At 44.1% G+C, this 17,935-nt stretch overlaps 1 protein-coding gene across 3 annotated transcripts in view; it reads left to right on the plus strand.

Moving 5' to 3' along the window:
• The first annotated feature begins 7,831 nt into the window (after window positions 1-7,831).
• Window positions 7,832-17,935, plus strand: part of PRDM4 (PR/SET domain 4) — a 120,992-nt gene continuing 110,888 nt past the window's right edge. For 2 of the 3 annotated variants that reach the window (XM_069227926.1, XM_069227927.1), the window contains exon 1: window positions 7,832-7,931. The gene's annotated coding sequence lies outside the window, so the exon portion shown is untranslated. The remainder of the gene's footprint in view (window positions 7,932-17,935) is intronic. The other variant, XM_069227928.1, reaches the window with a different exon arrangement.

A 17,935-nucleotide genomic window follows, 5' to 3' on the forward strand; every position in this document is an offset into this window, starting at 1 on the left:
AGGATGTGACAGGCCCTTTTAGAAAGCCTTTGTGGTTCTTCCTGATCACTGACAGGTGTGGCCGAGACTCTCATTTGCTGACTGCTCACATCTCTTTGTTCTTCTGTTGTGGGTGCTCCATCTTGGAGGTGACCCTACTGTGAATAGCTTTACTCAAAAGAAAGGCTGAGTCTGAAAGACAGCCTGAGAAGGGCACATAAAAGGAGAACTGACCCCAACTGATTCTGAAGGGGCAGACAGCCACCTCCATTCATCCCCTAAGTGCAATCCCTGTAAAACATAACTTGTTAAACCAATTGTTGCTCCAGTTCCAAGTGTTCTCTGACCAACAAGGGGGTGCTCCATAGAGTACCCAGAAGACTACTGTGCAACTGACAGGACATCAACTGGAATCTGATTGAGAGGAGGAACTGCCTGCCTTCTCCTGGAAACCTGAGGAGTCCTGCCTAATTAAGGGGGGAAGTCCTTGCAAGCCGACCCTGCCGGAGGAACTAGCCGCTGGGGTAGACAGAAGCAGTTGACTCTGGTGCCTTGGTCCGTCCACCAGAGACTCACAACACATGTGACTGACATGCGTTAGCCTGACAGAGTGTCACTGAACCCCTCAGGGGAACCGCAGCTCTTCCAAAGTACACCCAAATTGTCTCCCTTGTGCTCCTAGTCGTCGCAGCTAAGGGGCTTGCCCAATAGTGCCTGACGGGTCTGCTCAGCTGATGAAGGGATCGACGTTGCCCCGTAGTACCCGCTTTGTACCTGTAGGTGGCGCAAATGCAGCACTACCTACCCCTTGCCCAAGCGGCCCTTCTGCCCAAGAAGAAACTTGCAAACTGTGGTTTCCTGCACAATTTACCCTGACAATTTGCCTGGGTGGTTATCCTGGCGCTGACCCAGAGTGCGCCAAACGGACCAAGCTGCTTCAAAGAACTAAGCCGGTGCATACAGGCACTCTGAGCAACAGCACTTACTGGCTACCGTGGTACTAGAGATTTGCGTGCTTGATCAGACTTGGCGGCCATGCCCCAAATCACCTCGAAGATGTGGAAGTCTCCCCTAGAGCCCCACACTTGGAAAGAAGACTACTACAGCATTACATCTATTGGAGGCCACATAATTACTACCATTGAGACTCACCAGAGCGTCGGAATTTGGCCTGCTAATATCAACACCACTGGAGCCCAGAAGAGAGTTACAGAAAAAGCCGGCAGCTCCAGTCGTTGTCTGCAGTACTCTCCTGAGCATCCGAAGACCTGCCGGCCTGAGCAGTTATATCCTGTGACTCATCATTAGCCTAGCACTATTCCAGTGAGCCTCCCCACCAGAGGAACTGACAAGAGACTATTAGGCTGCTCCGAGAGACTATGGCCCTCATTCTGACCTTGGCGGGCGGCGGAGGCCGACCGCCAAAGTCCCGCCGTCAGGTTACCGTTCCGCGGTCGAAAGACCGCGGCGGTAATTCTGACTTTCCCGCTGGGCTGGCGGGCGGTCGCCTTCAGACCGCCAGCCAGCCCAGCGGGAAAGAGGCTTCCACGATGAAGCCGGCTCGGAATCGAGCCGGCGGAGTGGAAGCTGTGCGACGGGTGCAGTTGCACCCGTCGCGTATTTCACTGTCTGCGCAGCAGACAGTGAAATACATTTAGGGGCCCTCTTATGGGGGCCCCTGCAGTGCCCATGCCAGTGGCATGGGCACTGCAGGGGCCCCCAGGGGCCCCGCGACCCCCCCTACCGCCATCCGGATCTCGGCGGTGCTCCCGCGGTCCTCCGCCCTGGCGGTCAAAGACCGCCAGGGTCAGAATGAGGGCCTATATGCTAACGGAGGGGGAAATGTTGCACCATTGTCAGTCTGAGATCTGCAACACCGGGAAAGTGCTCTACAACACAAGACTGAACAGTCAGTACAGTTATTACCTAGGAGAAATGAAAAATGATTGCATTAAATCTACTTTCTGAAAGTTGAATAAGAAAGGTCTGCAGCTGCTTGCTATATACTATGAGGACTGAACACAGAGGATACAAATGATACCTTTGAGCTAGTTAGGGGGTTCTGAGCACAGTCCAGTTGTGAACTCCATCTAGCTGGTGAGGTACTAACTTTGGATTTCCAGAGAGCACTGAAATTCAGCGTGTTGCACTATTCTAACAAATTGTTCTAATTATTCGAGTCACTGTCTCTTTTTTCCATCCATATCTTTCACTAACACCCTCTATTGCTACGCACACCTGTCCATCATTTGTCCTTTACAGAATATGACATGCTTTTCACAGGATTCGTGTTTATTGAAAAAATTATATTTCGCCCTAAGGAAACTATTTTTTTAAGTGTCAAAATATCACTCAGATAAATTCATCACTTACTTACTCTTCTATTCTAAAATTAAATATACTGGCAATAAGTGCTTAATTTAAGACAATGGTTGCAGGTGGGGCCCACCAGCACTCATTTTTGGGAAACGGTGCTTATTTCTACTCAATAGACTTTGACCCATGGCATGAGAGTGAAATACACAATGACGGGAAAGCAGGGAGGAGAGAGAGGCAGAAAAGCAGGACAAAGCCAGAGATCAGGAATGAAAAAGAACTTACAAAAGTGTAATGAGGAGGCAAGGGGTGTCTAGTGGTGGATTAAAAAGGCATGAGGTGGAATCAAGGCTACACAGCTTTTTTATTCGGCACCCCAAACTTCGATAGCACTGGCGGCAGGTTTCGATGTAACATTTTGGGCCTGTGCACTCATTTTTTTACAAATTATGTACTGCTGGCAAAGCAAGAAAATGGGGAGAAGCAGGGCTCTGTACTGGTTTTTCACACAATCAAAAGTGTCTTTTTGATACAGAACTTGCAAAGACAAGAGCCTTTTTTAATATATTACCTGCAAGGTAAGATGGATGAATATCATGTGCTGCTTTACAGTGCACACTTACTACTTATGAACGTCACCAACATATAAGCCACTCAGGGGCAGGAGTGCTGAAAAGTTTTACAAATATAAGTGTTTTTTCATTAACATGACATTATTACATATTTAAGGTAATGCTACTTGTAGAGCGAAATTATATTTATTCACATTTAGCTTTATTATAGCTAATGTAGGCCTGAATTTCCAAACAAGTTCTATCTTTGTTTTGTGAGATGAGCACTTTATTTTTAGTGACGCTGAAGCTCAATGCTGTTGAAAATGATGGCCTTTTTTCCTTCTTCCCCATTGTTGGAAAATGGGTTATTGGTAAGGGCAGGTAGGTACCTACACTTAGCAATAGGCCACTAACCTCCACTAAGGTCCAGTTAGGTCTCAGTAAATTAACCCCAACTCAACCTTTGGTAGCTTGGCAACGAGCGTCAAGGCTTAACTTAGGAGACAGAGTGTAAAGCATTCAAATATCACAAAACAGTAATTAAATAAAACACAGGAACAGTTTAAAAATCCAAAACCAATTTATAAAAATAGATTATATTTTTATCTTTAAAATGACGAATAAAATCGGATAAGGGGAACCGGAGATATGAATTTTTAAAGAATTATAATTTTTTTAGCGCCTAGAAACAAAAAGCGCTAATCGGGTCATCTGGTTGCACCTCGACCGGGGCAAAGTCAAAGTTTCAGGTTGACCGCGATGGAGCCATGCTCGGCTACAGGCCGCGGGAGGCCTTGGTTAAAAGCTTACCTTCACACTTAAGTCTCTTTTTCGAAGATTTTCTTCAGCGGGACGAACCTGCCAGTCCAATCCGACCTCCTGGAGCCCTTCTCCGGATACGCGATGCGGGAATCCTCGGTGGAGATTTTTACCTTCGGACTTAGTCGTTTTTTCGAGGTGAAAATCCTTCGACCGGGGTAAACCTGGATCTTGATCCGACGTCCATGGAGCCCTCCTCGGATACGCTGGCTTGCAGGTCCCGGTCAACTTTTTACCTTCGGACTTAGTCTCTTTTTCTGAGATTTTCTTTACCGGGACGAACCAGCAAATCAGGCCGGGTCGTGGTTGAGACAAGCCGGCTAGAGTTGCCGCGGCGGGTCGGTCCCTCTATGGAGCTTTTTTACAAAAGTTGTCCAAACTTCTGGGGCTTCTCCTAGATGTCCTTTTAAGGTTCTTTTGGGGTCCACAGCTCACCCCACGGGTCCAGAAGTTCTGAGATGGTCTTTGGGGGGTGTGGACTACAACTCCCAGAATGCACCTGGCGCGAACTCCTTTTTGGCCACTGGACAGTGGTCAGCTGGTCGCTTTCTTCAGGAGTTGGTGCAGGGGACTCGGGATAGCAATTTTTCACCTGCAGCAAACAGGGAGTCCCTCCTTGAACCAGTTGAAGCCAGGCAAAGTCCTTCTTGTGGTGAAGCCCAAGTGTGCAGCTGGTGCAGTCCTTCTGAGTGCAGGTTCCAGGTGCAGGCCAGGGGTCCAGCAGGGCAGTCCTTCTTCTTCTGTTTTTCTTCCTTGTTGGATGTGGTAGGGAACTGAGGTGTGGGTGCAGGTCTGCCAGTTTTATCCTTGCTCCTGGATGAAAAGCAGGGGGGTCCTGGTTCTCCAATCAGGTGCAGGGTCCTTCCCCCGTGATGACCACTTCCTGGGAAGTGTGGCAAAAATCAATCCCAGGAGGCAACATTCTCCAAAAATCCATCATGGCTGAATCTGATTTTTGGAGGTTACATCTGGCTGAGCCCACCCACTGGTGTGGCTAAAAATCATAAACACACCCCTCTCCTGCCCTCTCCTAATCTAATCAAGGGGGCACCTAGTTTTCTGGGGTTACAGGATGTGGGGGTGTTGTTGGTTGCTCCAAATGTCCTTCTCTGCCTTTGAAGACCAGGTGGGCAGCCCTCCCCTTCCTACCTCACCATCTGCTGAGGGGAGATTCCCTCCCACAGGCACATTCCTTTGTGTGAAGCCAGGCCACTTCACACCTCATCAAGGCAGCTTGGCCAAGCTGCTAGAGGCTGGCCAATCAGAGCACAGCAGCAAAAACAATGCAGGGCTGAAATTGGCAACTTTTCAGGTAAAGTTTAGAACTCTTTACCTGAACAAGTTATATTAAATCCCACAACTGGAAGTTGTGGGATTTATTACAACAATTAATTTGATACCAAATTCTTGGTATGCATCATTTAAGGAGACTTTAAAAATTAAAATAAAGTCTCCCCATTCTAGCCTATGAAGGCCATTTACTACAATGAGGGAAAAACGAATGTGGCTGTTTTTACCTCACCAGGGCTTATAAAACTATTTTTATAAAGTCCCTGCTTATAGTTACATGGCACCCAGCCCTAGGGGCACATAGGGCACACCTTAGGGGTGACTTATATGCAAAAATAAGGTAGTGTAAGACTTTGGAACTACTTTTAATTCCAAAGTCGAATTTGCATATAACTTTAATTTAAAAGCAGCCAGCAAGGAAGGCCTGCCTTTAAAATGACACTGGGCACCTCAGCAGTGCACCTATGGGTGCACTACCTATGCTGTGGTCTCTAAACCTACATGCCCTACCATATACTAGAGACTTATAGGTAGGTTAACTTAGCCAATTATAATTAGCCTAATTTGCATATCCATTTTACACAGAGCACAGGCCCTGGGACTGGTTAGCAGTACCCAGGGCACCATCAGAGTCAGGAAAAAAACAGCAAAAAGTGGAAAATGGGGGGAAAAGTTAGGGGGCCTCTGCAATCAGCCCTGTTTTCTCACACCCATGTAAAGTAATTGCCTATTAAATGAAGCATACACATTCTGATTATAAACTGCTGCTAACCCGATTTTTGCCTTCACTAAACTATTAACTTTTCATAAACCTTCATAGTTTGATACTAAAACATGACCGGTTCTTTTTGTGGAACCTTATGTGCTTCATATAATATTGAATGTATTGATTTGTTGACCAGGCTTAGGTGTCGGGCACCAAAATTCTTACAGGATTAACATTGCACTCAGTCCATCCAGTGAAGAGCTTTATGGTTCCTGAATTTACATTAAGAAAAGCGCTCACAATGCTATGCAGAATACGACCACTACATATGGGCACCGTCATGCAGAATGCAATCCTTGCATTTATATATATATATATATATATATATATATATATATATATATATATATATATATATATAGATGCCATGGGAATGAGACATGTGTATTGTACCTTGTAGAATGTGACCTTTGTTATGAGTTAAAAGCAGAACAGGGCCACCCTTACGAGTTATGCCAAACATTTGACATGCCACGGAGCAACCAATGTACCAACACAGTGCGTATCAAATCAGTGTCACATAACACACAAACTACCCAGTTTCAGTATAGGCTAAAAATGCCAAATGAGCCTTACAGAACTTCCAACAGTATCTTGCCTGGCATGAAGCACAGAAATATAAAGAGCAGACTAACAAAGCTGTCCTGCTTTCAGTCGTGAATGGACCATGAAAAAGTCCAACTGCTGCTCACTCTCACTGCCAGGCCGGGCTTTAGGGCGGTGCACCTGATGCTATTGCACCAAGCACTGAGCTCGGGATGGGGGGGCAGCATAGTGACTGTGTTTTGAAATATCTTATGGCTTTAAATGCACCGGCTGTAGATTTCCTTGCGTGTCCAGCTATGTACAGGAAACAATAAAAATGGCAAGATAACTCTGGTGATTTATGTGCCTTCTGGAGAGATTAGAAACTCATCATAAAATAGCCCAGGGGGTTTACATACCTCCTGCAAAGCATGTGTACCATTAAATCACAGAATTATGTTCTATGTAGATAGCTCAGCGGGTTATTGCTTTTGTCAGAGATCCTTTTCTTACTTCTAATTAATAAGTTACAATCCTAATACTGCACAGTAAACTATGAACTGTTATCAAAGAGCTGTATGCAAACTGGAAGGTACCGGTTAGGAAGTTAAGTTCTTCTTCCCCCTCTTTCATCATCCTAATGTCATTACAGGGTTCGCTAAAGTAGAAATAAATCATACATACCAAGAAACTTGATTCAAGCAGGAGACTCCTGATTTTTTTAAGCCAAAAATTGCTTTATTTTGCCTGTCTCCTGCCTGAAATTGCCTCTCCTTCAAAGGGAGAAGTACATTCTCCAGATTATATTTTTGAATATCTCACTTTCGTCTTCAAACATGTTGCCATGTGATAATTGTTATTAGAAAAGATAACCCCAACCAACGTTATATTTAAAATCTTGAATTTGAGCGTCTCCAGACCAAGCACTCTCAAAGTACAATGCCTACCAGTATGGATGATATGGGACTCTGGGGTCCTCTGTCTTGCGTCCCATTGCCTAAACATTGATTTGCATACGTATGATTCATTGTGGTCTCTGTATAATGTGTGGTGTAAAGTGCTCTGACATCCTACACTGGTACAAGTAGCACAACAAAACGAATTGTGTGCGAGAGAGAAACTATGGAGAGACGGAGGTACCCATGGAGGGTGGTAGTGAAGTAATCCGCGAAGGACGTCATTGGCAGGCACCAACAAAAATGTCTGCACTGGGCTCAACCAGCGCTAAAGACGGCTCTGCTCGATACCCCCTTTACTGCCCTCAAGATCGGCAGCAAAAGCCAAAGAACTTGCCCTGCAAAATAAAAGCAGGCTGTCACAACCGGATCCGTGGGGCGCTCTACCAGAGTAGGGTGTAAAATTTTAGGCAAACCCCGCCCTCTTCAATCTGAGCCACCCAATTACTGGAGTAGGGAGGCTCGGTCAAAGGCAAGTGCGGACCCATCACCCAATCAACACTTCGAAATTCTGTATGTCGCACGAGGATTGGCAAAGTCACCCCTCCAAGTGATCCAATCCCAGGCCACTGTGCACTTTAGTCGTACCTCCTAATCCCAGAATACTTTCAGTTTTGAGATTGGTTGTTTTTTTTGACCCGGAAGCGCTAAACTTGTGGACAATGGCTTCCGTTAAAAGATCAACAGCAGACGAGGGACATTAGGCTATATTCACGGACCATCTGTGTAAGTAGCTGACAGGTGGTCACGGTAGCAGAAGTTCTCCAATGAGTACCTTTGTGTAGTGTGATTATTGTCTTCTTAGTGATCCCGCTTATTCCCATTTTGTTGTGATGCCATTTTCCAGCCCATGTTTCCCCTTTTCAAACGGTTGTCAATCGGATATTATTTATGTTATTGGTTCCGTGGACTCAAAATATGTGTGTTACTTCTGGAAGGTGTTACGGTGTCTAGTACGCGGAAATGACTCTGTGTGAGTTTATGTGCTTCTTTGGTTTGGCCCATCTTCAGCATATAGATAGAGTTACTGACATTTTATGTCCAGAAAAGAGGATGGATTTTTTCAGGTTTTAAGCACGCGATTGTACATACCATCGATAGCAAAGCATTTCATGCTGCCATAACGTTACAGAAATTACCCTGTTCAGTTTGCAGAAAAAAAACTGGGTGGCCTTTAATCCAGAGGACATTGTAACGGGTTGGGAGGTCTATCGTAAACTGGTAGCTATGTTTTATGGGAACGTGGCAGCAGAAGACTGCCGCCCTTGTACTGTCGAGCCACTCATCTCATCTCATTTTTTTTTTAATTCACCCACTCTAGGTTTACGCTTTCCTTTTCCCGTTCTAGTCCTTTTATGTACATTAGGGCCCCAAAAGCGTGCTGCCCACTTTCAGCCGTTCCATCTCCGGTTTCTCTACTCGTCGTCACTCACGTACCGCAGACGTATCTTTATATCTAGAACATTTAAGAGTAAACCATAGGGAGAGAAGCGTAAACAGTAGGGAGAGAAAGATGTAACCAGAGAAAAGAGAAGAAAGAGCAGTTAGGATGAGAAGAGTCTGTAGGAGGAAGTGTGCAGGAAGTGAAGGTAGCTAGGAAAGCGGTGGATGGAAGGAGGATAAGAAGCATAAAAGGGCGAGAAGGGACGATAGATGGAGCTTTTACAAAGGGTAGGAAGAAAGGGGGGCTGCAAAAAGGAGATGAGATGGAAAAGAAGGATGGAACTGTGACGATGACAGAAAGCATGAGGGGAAAAGAGCTAGGAGTAGTTTAGAAACAACTGAAGGAAGGAGCGACAAGAAATCTAGTTCGGAGACTACATAGGTTAGAGAAAAAGAAGGTTAAAGAGAAACGTGAGATAGCAAACGGAAGAAGACGCGAAAAGGTAAAGGAGATAGGGAAAGAATGTCATTGGGATTAAACTTTAATAATTTACCTAGAACAATAGGCAGGGAGGTAGAGAAAGGATTAAAGAGAGGATAGTCTTCGGGAGAATTGAATAGTGCAGGCAAAGTGGAAGGGTGTAGAGAAAAGAGGCTGGGTGTGGTGGCAGAAGGAGATAAAGGGGAGAGGGAAATAGGACAATGTAGGAAAAGAGGGAAGGAGAGGCGGTGGAAAGAGGACGATAAAGTGAGAGGGAAAGAGCTGGAAGAAGGACAAGAATACGATATGACAATGGGACAAAGGGATGTTAATATCAGATTGGGGAAGGTGGGAGAAAGAATGACCAGATAGAGGCATATAAACAGGCAAAATGATAAGTGAGTAAGATACTGAAGTGGTAAAGAGGCACACAAGGAAATAAATACATGTGGGTGGCGAAATTGCATTCACTGGGTCACTACAAGAGCTTCCTAATAGCCTTTGTAGGGAGAGCTGACTTTTGTTATGAATGTCTTACTGCATGGCAGGAGTTGAGGTTCAACACTGAACTTAACTCATTTACAGTGCATTCAACAATTCATTTCTGATCCTCATCTCCTGCCATGCAGTACGTAAGACATCTTTGAGCAGACATGGGGAGCTGTTGTGTTGGGCTGAAGTGTTTAGAAGTTTGGGTACGAGTGTTGTAGATCCCTGACTTTTATGTATCGATTAATTTCTCCATTGACACAGAATGGTTAAAATCATTTGATACACCTAAGTGTATTTATTTCTAAGGTACAAAAAGAACAAATTGTACTATGCATGAGGAGAGCTCATAGAGGACATCCAGACTTCAGTCACCATGCTGGGAAACAGCTTTGTTTTGAAAATACATGAATTGGCCATAGTTACTGTTTGCAGCTGTTGCACAGCATTTACGAATAACTTGGCCTCTCGGAAGTCTTGAGGGTCTCCTTTGTATCTTTTACCAGAAAATGGAGCGTTTGAGCCTGATATACATATGGTGTTAGTCTGTCTGACTTCTGCTGGTGTTTTCTGATAGTCATGTTTTGAGTGCTTTGTAAAGGGGCGTGGCTTTGACGATCTTTCACCTTTAATGTGTGTGGGTAATATTTCATGAGTTGCTGGTAATCAGTAGGTAATGTATAGATACCAGGGCCCTTATATGGATTAAGAGCAAGAATTTATAAAATCCGGTGGATTAGGTATATAAAATAAAAGTTCTATTAATATTTGTAACGTGATGGCTCCGTAACCTTAGATATATGTACCAAATACATATGAATTGTGAAAACAGGTGTTTGGCTGTGTTGTTTCAAAGGAATTAGAAACCACGTGGCCATCCCAACTCATTTTCTTTTCCAGTGTAGATCAAGTTTGTTCAGTCCATCTGCAGACACGTCTTGCGTTCTCGTCGGATAAAAATTGTGTCCACATTGCTATATTTCACAACAGAGTCTGCTAAATGTGTCCTGTGATTGTGATTTCACATTTAAAAAGTACTACTGTTATTCTTGACTGTCTGTTTTCATAGAGTTCTTGACCTCTGACAGAGCTACTTATATAGTGATGCAAGGTTTGCAGCTCAAACCCTTGTGGAGACCCCCTACAAAGGGTTTTGGAAGTCGAAATGTTGAATAGTCGCCCCCTCCATAATCTCGTATGCTGCATAAGAACAACACAGGATTTGGAACATAGGAATTGTGTCCTAATCAAGGGCATTCACGTTAGAAAAAAGTGTTTGCTCAGAGTGGCTTAGTAAATGTAGTCTAGATGGCTCAGTGAGTTAAATGTTCCCCACTAACATCTGCTAAGACCCGCTGGTAAGATTTCAAATCCCAGCATCCCAACTATTCCTCTCTTGCAAAGTTGGAAAATTGCGTGCCATTTATTTATCTAATAATTTAAGTGTGAGAGTAGTATGTTGTTACGTTGTTTTGAGGATGTTGGTTTGTGTAGTGTTGGAGTGGGGTGATCTGGAATTGTCTAATGCAAACTCTGAATGGGGGTATGTTAGCGTGATCTGTCATAACTCTGTGCAGTGTATGTGACAGAGTGACACTTGATGCGAAGCGGTAATCAAATCAAGCTTTATTTGTATGCTCCAAGGAGAAGAGCTAATGACCAGGTCCACATCAATCAGGAGCTAGCAGCCAACTGACTGCCGGCCAAATGGACCTGAACCTGGAATGCCAGCTCAAAGTTAAATCACAACTCATCTACAAAATGTATCCTGATATCTCATGTGCATCTCAATGCCACGGGACATCCAGATGACACAAGACATCTATGCATGAATATTAAAACATCCTTCCCCTTTTAAAAAATGTTAGAAGGAAATCTGTTAATAAAATAAGACAGATCAATTTGACACAATACTATAGATTTCATCGATTTTCAGCTGGGGACAACAGGCAGTCTCAACATAGAGGCCATGACTGAAGTTCAAAGTTCTAGTTCACAAGCAGTGATATTTATACTGTAAAAACCACAAAAAGCTATGCTGACAAGTTCAGCATTGACGTAAGCAAGAACAAGCAGTACAGATAAGATAACAGGGGAGAGGTACCTCTTGACAAGAGCACATGCACGATTACTGGTCACCTCATGGGTGGGTAAGTAACATTGACGTCATTCTGCATCTTTATCTTTTCTGCACAACAAGTGATTGTATGTTACATGATGCTCACGGTAGCCCTGCCTTGTGCAAATGCTTATCTGACCCTTACACAGTTCCCCTCACCAAGATATGAGTGACTTGTGGTTTTTAGGACCCTTGTGCTCAGGCAGGATACACCCTTTTGTTCCACCGTGTTCGTACTAAGTGAAGATTTTGAATGCGATAGTTGTTGCAGCTTTAAAGAAAAACTCTCATTGTAATGTGGCTTGGGCCTCTTGTGTGTTTAAGCACAGCTAACTTAACAATGCAGCATGTGTATAAGTTTCCTAAGTAATAAGTGTTTGTTTGTCTTAAATATGACCTGCCTTTTCTATTGAACCCACAGTCTGTCTTTTTTTTTTAGCATGTCATGTATTAAGTCTTTCACTACTTACATTGGTTTACAACTATCCCTAGCCTAAAATGTTTGTATTGGGGTTTGGGAACTTATGTTTGTATGTATGTGATGTATATGGTGTGTTCCTATTCTTCCTACATCATTCCCCCCCTCTAGTTGATTATTCAACTACTTTTCCTACTTTCCCATCTACTAATGAAACTAGGGGAATCACCACATACCCACTACTCTGTCCCTCCCAATTTATCTGTCATCCTTTTGCAACATGCTATTATTACCTGAAAAATAAAACACATCAAGAGCAACAACACGATCAATGGCAACAAGGCCTTGAACAACCCCAACATCCTGGACGGCACCCATTCGAACCAGCCCTCAAACCACCCATTAGGGGCACCCCCCTCATCGATCATTTTCTTTTGTAGATCATGCAATGTCTGAATGGCCTGAGTTAATGTCCCATTGTCCGCATCATTGGCCGGCACATAAGTACAACAGGCCGATCCAATCTTCTTACACACCCCTCCTTCCATGGCCGTCAACAAATCAAGTACATATCTGTGTTGCATTACCATCAGCCTAAGGGCTTGGAGTTCTTCCTTGATAGCATTGAACCCATCTTCAGTTGCATTTATGGTCTTCATCAATTCAAAGCATGTGATCTGCAGCCAGCGTGCAGTTGCTTTCGCCTGAATAAATGGTAGGAAGCTACCAAAAAAGATTTGGGCATCATTAAATAGTCTATGTTCCTGTGGAACGTCTTTCCACACTTCAGTACCAAGAAACTCAGAAGCTCGTTTTGTTCGGTAATGGTGAAGCAAGGTTGTTGGACGGCTCATGGGATGGTCATGTAAGTGAGAGATCTCCGCACCTGGTATCACCAGGGAGGGGGTGTGCAAAGTCACTAGGGAGCAGAGGCCATTCCAGTTCGGGGGTAGTTGCATGTGGAGCCTGGCCCCACAAATCCAGTAATGATCTGTCAGGCTGGAGGTGCCGCCCTGCATATCAGCGTTGTAGGCGGTGATGTTGCAGTTGAGGTTACTCCCCACCTTCACTGTCCCATTCCCTCTGAAACAAAGAGAAAACGGTGTTAATTTCATTGCTATTCTAGGGTGTATGGTAGTTCCTGTCCATTTATATCTCTGTATGTTCGCATCCCATATTTCCTGACATTGGCCTATTATCTTATTAAAACTTAGTGGACCTTGTGTCTCAGTGCCATTCCATAATGATATTGCTCTACATATGACTTTGGCCTCGGTATGCCATTTATCATGGGCGCAAATACGGATCCTGTGATAATAAGAACTAGCCTGCCTGTGCAATCAGGGGGCAAGGGTTTAGCTAAATAGTTACTACATTCAGATGATGGGTAAGACCTTCCAAAAATACCTTGATGTAATTGCCCTTTTTCCCAATCTGTGTGAGACCTTTTTTGCCCTGCTTTTTTCATTTTTTATATCTCTTCCATTATCTCTTGTTTTCCTGTCAGGACTTGTAGGACTTCTGGGGTGGTGTCAAATCTAGTTGTGTTAACTAGTGCAGTAACAGGATTAACGTGAGTTGGTTGTAGCTGTGCTCTCATTCTGCATAAAAATAGGTGCAGGAGACAATGTGTAATGTTTGGGGATACCTCTTTTGGGAGATGCAATCTATCTACTCCAGCAGCATGGGGGATGAGAGAGCATACATAACAACTGAGGTTGGACGTGGATGTGCCTGTACTATGCATGTGCTGGTACCAGATATTATCAAACAAAGCAGTATGGAGAGGGTGATGGTCAATATCATTATCAACAGTTCCATGCATGCGTGTAATAATTAATAGAGGATCAAAAAAAAAAAAATATCCAAGGGCTAAAAACATCAATATCAGTGCACCGAGGACGAAAAACAAACATAAAATACATAACTGGAAAGAAGAATTGTTTAATATTGGAGCTTTAGAGGGAGGCTTTACTGTGGTTGCTTCTCCTGTTTCCCCCCCTCTTTTTCCTGCTTTGTATCCAAAGGGATGGATGGCATGGTTGGGGCCAGGCGGATGTCCTGGAGGTGGTTCCATGGTTTGTGTCCTTGGACTTTCACTGCTGTAGTCGTGCTGTCTGTCACTGGGAAAGGTCCATTGAATTTGCAGTCCTTCCACTTTCTGACAAAATTGCGAATATATACTAAAATTCCCAAAGGTAATGGTGTTTGTTGATCCTTTACAGGAAATGCGTGGGCGCGCTTCTTATCTGCACATGTAACCTGTTTAGAGAAGAACTTTGCAACTTTGGTCAGCTTAGACATGTATTCATTCATTTCAGTTTGTACAACTTCAGGTGCACTCTCAGTCTCCAGTTTATGTCTAGTTGATGGCACAAATGTGCTCATTGTTCTACATGTCACTATTTGACGAGGAGTCAAATGTTGATCTGATTCTGGGGTATTTCTCAAAGCAAATAGTGCTAAAGGGAGGCAGTATAGCCATTTCTTTTTCAATGTCACACATAGTTTACTTATTTTGTTCTTGAGGAGGCCATTAAGGCGCTCCTTAATTCTATTGCTTTGCGGATGATAAGCTGAGGACAATTTGTGTGTTATTCCTAACAAGGTGGTGAGGTGAGAAAATATATTATTGACGAAGTGGGTGCCATTGTCGGATCTGATCACCTCAGGGACACCCCACCGTGGTATTACCTCACGGATCAAAAAATTACTAGCAGACTTGGCATCACAGTGAACACAAGGTCCTGCTTCAATCCACCTTGAGAATGGGCAGACTACAACTATAAGATAACGATAATGATTGCATCTGTCAATCATATCAATGTAATCAATGTGCAGTTCCTTAAAGGGACCTTGTGGGTGAGGTATTGTGGAAGCTATTACCTTAGAGGTGGGACTTGATGAATACTGCTGGCACACCTGTGCAGGTGTGTATGTACATTGTAATCATCTCATGTAAATTAGGGACAAACCAATCCTGACGTATTTGGAGGGTCATATTGTCTCTAGCAGTATGTGAAGGAAAATGTAGCTGGTTTAGAGCTATCAGTAGCAATGCTTGCGGCATGACAGGCTTCCCTGTTGACATTTGTCTGTATATTAAATCTGTTCCTGTCTGTGTGCATCCTCTGGCTTCCCACAACTGTTTCTCATGCTCTGGGGCATTTGCTTGTATCTCTCTTATATGCAGATGAGCTGTCTCTGTGTAATGTCTGGATGCATTCAAAGGGTCTGAAGCTATCAATTTTTCACTAGCTAACAAAACTGTGGTATGTGTGTCACTAAAAGGGAGTATTGCTGCATCTTTAGCTGCCCAATCAGCCAGGGCATTTCCACGGGACACAAAATCCTGACTATTAGTGTGGGCTGCGCATTTCATTACTGCAACTGCATGTGGCAGTGTTAAAGCTTGTATCAAGTCCTCTAAAAGGGGGCGGTGCATGACAGGGCTTCCATCAGACTAGAGAAATCCCTGTCTGTTCCACCGCATAATGCTGGAATGCACTGTTGTAGTGACATAGGATGAATCAGAGTATACTGTTATTGTTTCTCCTTCCCCTTGTTTGAGGGCTGCCACTAAAGCTACTAATTCAGCTGCCTGGGCTGAATATTGAGATGGCAAAGTTATTTGTTCGGTTATCTGCAGTGTGTCCGAAGAGTTGTGCTGCATCGCTCTGACCACTGCAGCACCTTTATGTCTTTACCCCTGTGTCCTGATGTATTGTGGAAGACCCATCCACAAAATACACAACACTACCTGGAATGGGGTCTTCTGTTGCTTGGCTACACTCATCTGGAGTATATGTGGCACAATCATGGGCATCATCGTCAGTGTCTGAAATGGTGTGTGCAAAGAAGGTAGCAGGTTTGACTATGTGGCATTTAACCACCTTCAAGGATGGTAATGATAATATTATCTCATAGCCTGATTCTCTCTGTGTTGTTAATGTTGTTTTAGCTTTCTGAATTATTGCAAACACAGCATGTTCAGCATACAGTGTCAGAGGTGCACCCATGACAATGGGGGCACTTTTCTCTACTGCAAAGGCTGCTGTGGCTAGTGCTTGTTCACAAGGGTAATGGCTTTTCATGACAGAATAAAGTAGGCCACTAAAATATGCAATTGGTTTGTGGCTTAAAGGATACTTTTAGGTGATGACAGCTGTCATCACCTGGCCATTACAGTGGCAAAAAAGAAAAAACTCTTTGTTGTAGTCTGGTGTTCCTAACACTGGTGCATTTGTTTTTAGCTTATTGAAGGTTTGTTCCATCTCTGTAGTCCATGTTATCCTGTCTTTCTGTGTTGGCGCCTGTTTCATAGATGCAAGCAGTGGGGATATTAAAGTACTGTAGTCAAAAACCCATTGTCTGACATAATTACATAAGCCTAGGAACTTCTGCATTCCTTTCACAGTCTCAGGCTCTGTCATCTGACGAATGGATTCTGCTCTCCCGGGCATAATTTGGCAGCCTGATGCTGACAGTAGTTGCCCCAAGTATTGAACTTCTTCCTGGCAGTACTGTAATTTTGTCCCTGTCCACCTTGTAACCTCTTTGAGCAAGGGTGCACAGCAGGGACACAGTGTCCTTTCTACACTGCTCCTCTGCTGGACTACAGATCAGTAGGGCATCGACATACTGCAACACTGTGCTGTCACATTGAAAATTGGTGAGGTCATTCTTGACTGTCCTGTTAAAGACACTAGGGACTCACAGTACCCTTGAGGTAATTGGGAATGAAGGTACTGTGAACCGCGATAAGAAAATGCAGTCAAATAGTGACTGTCTTGGTGCAGGGTAATGCTGAAAAATGCATTCTTCAAGTCTGTAACTGAAAAGTATTTAGCATCTTGGGGTATGTTGGTTAGGATGATGGAAGGGTCAGGTACTACAGGGAATTCTGGTATCACTATGTCATTAAGGGGGCGCAGGTCTTGAATCATGCACCACAAATTTCCCTTGGCCTTCCTTATAGGGTAAATTGGGGTGTTGCAGGGAGTGACACCTGGGTATATGTCTCCCTGCTCCACCAATGTCTGTATAACAGGTGCAATGCCCTCCTCTGCTTCTTTGGATAGAGGGTATTGTCTCACTCTTGGTAGTATTGCTCCTTCCTTGAATTTTTTTCTGAATGGTACTGCTGTGCGGACGAGGCCTTCATCATAAGGGCCTTTTGTCCACAAGTTGGAGGGTACCTGGCAAGGTCATTATCTTTGATAGGACTGGAGACATTTATTGGTATCACAGGCTTTGTCTCCAGTGTGGTGCGTAGAGGTACACTGTTTTGAAAAACAATCTCTGTCCTTCTAAGGTCATCAGCAAACAAATGGTCATCTGATATGTCGCCCACCTGCATGTTGGGATCATAAAAGATGACACATGCCCACATCGCACCAGTGTGGTCACTTGCCATCAGTGTCCCATAGGTGGGGGACACTTCTAGAGCCTCTATTTCCAGAATGAGGTCTTTGTCTAATATTTCAAAATAGGGGCCCTGTCGTCTAAAGAGAAAGCTCTTGGGTAATTCAACTAGCTTCCCTGTCAGTTCCGGTTTTTCTGCTATGATGGTGTACACTGCTCTAGTACAAGCTATAATGTCTACAGGTCTGGCTCTAACCTGGTTACCATCTGGGGTGTGTGTAACCATTGTCATGATGCGTGTACTAGATACTCCAGGTGTTGAACAGATCATAGTCCCATCCTCTTCAAAGTGAATAGTCATGTTTAATTTTGCCATGAGATCACGTCCTAGCAGATTAGCTGGTGCAATTGGGGAGAATAAGAAACATCCATCAACATACCTTCCCCCTATTTCCATCTCCACAGGTTTAGTGAAT

Source organism: Pleurodeles waltl, chromosome 4_1, assembly GCF_031143425.1.
Source record: "Pleurodeles waltl isolate 20211129_DDA chromosome 4_1, aPleWal1.hap1.20221129, whole genome shotgun sequence".
Taxonomy (NCBI): domain Eukaryota; kingdom Metazoa; phylum Chordata; class Amphibia; order Caudata; family Salamandridae; genus Pleurodeles; species Pleurodeles waltl.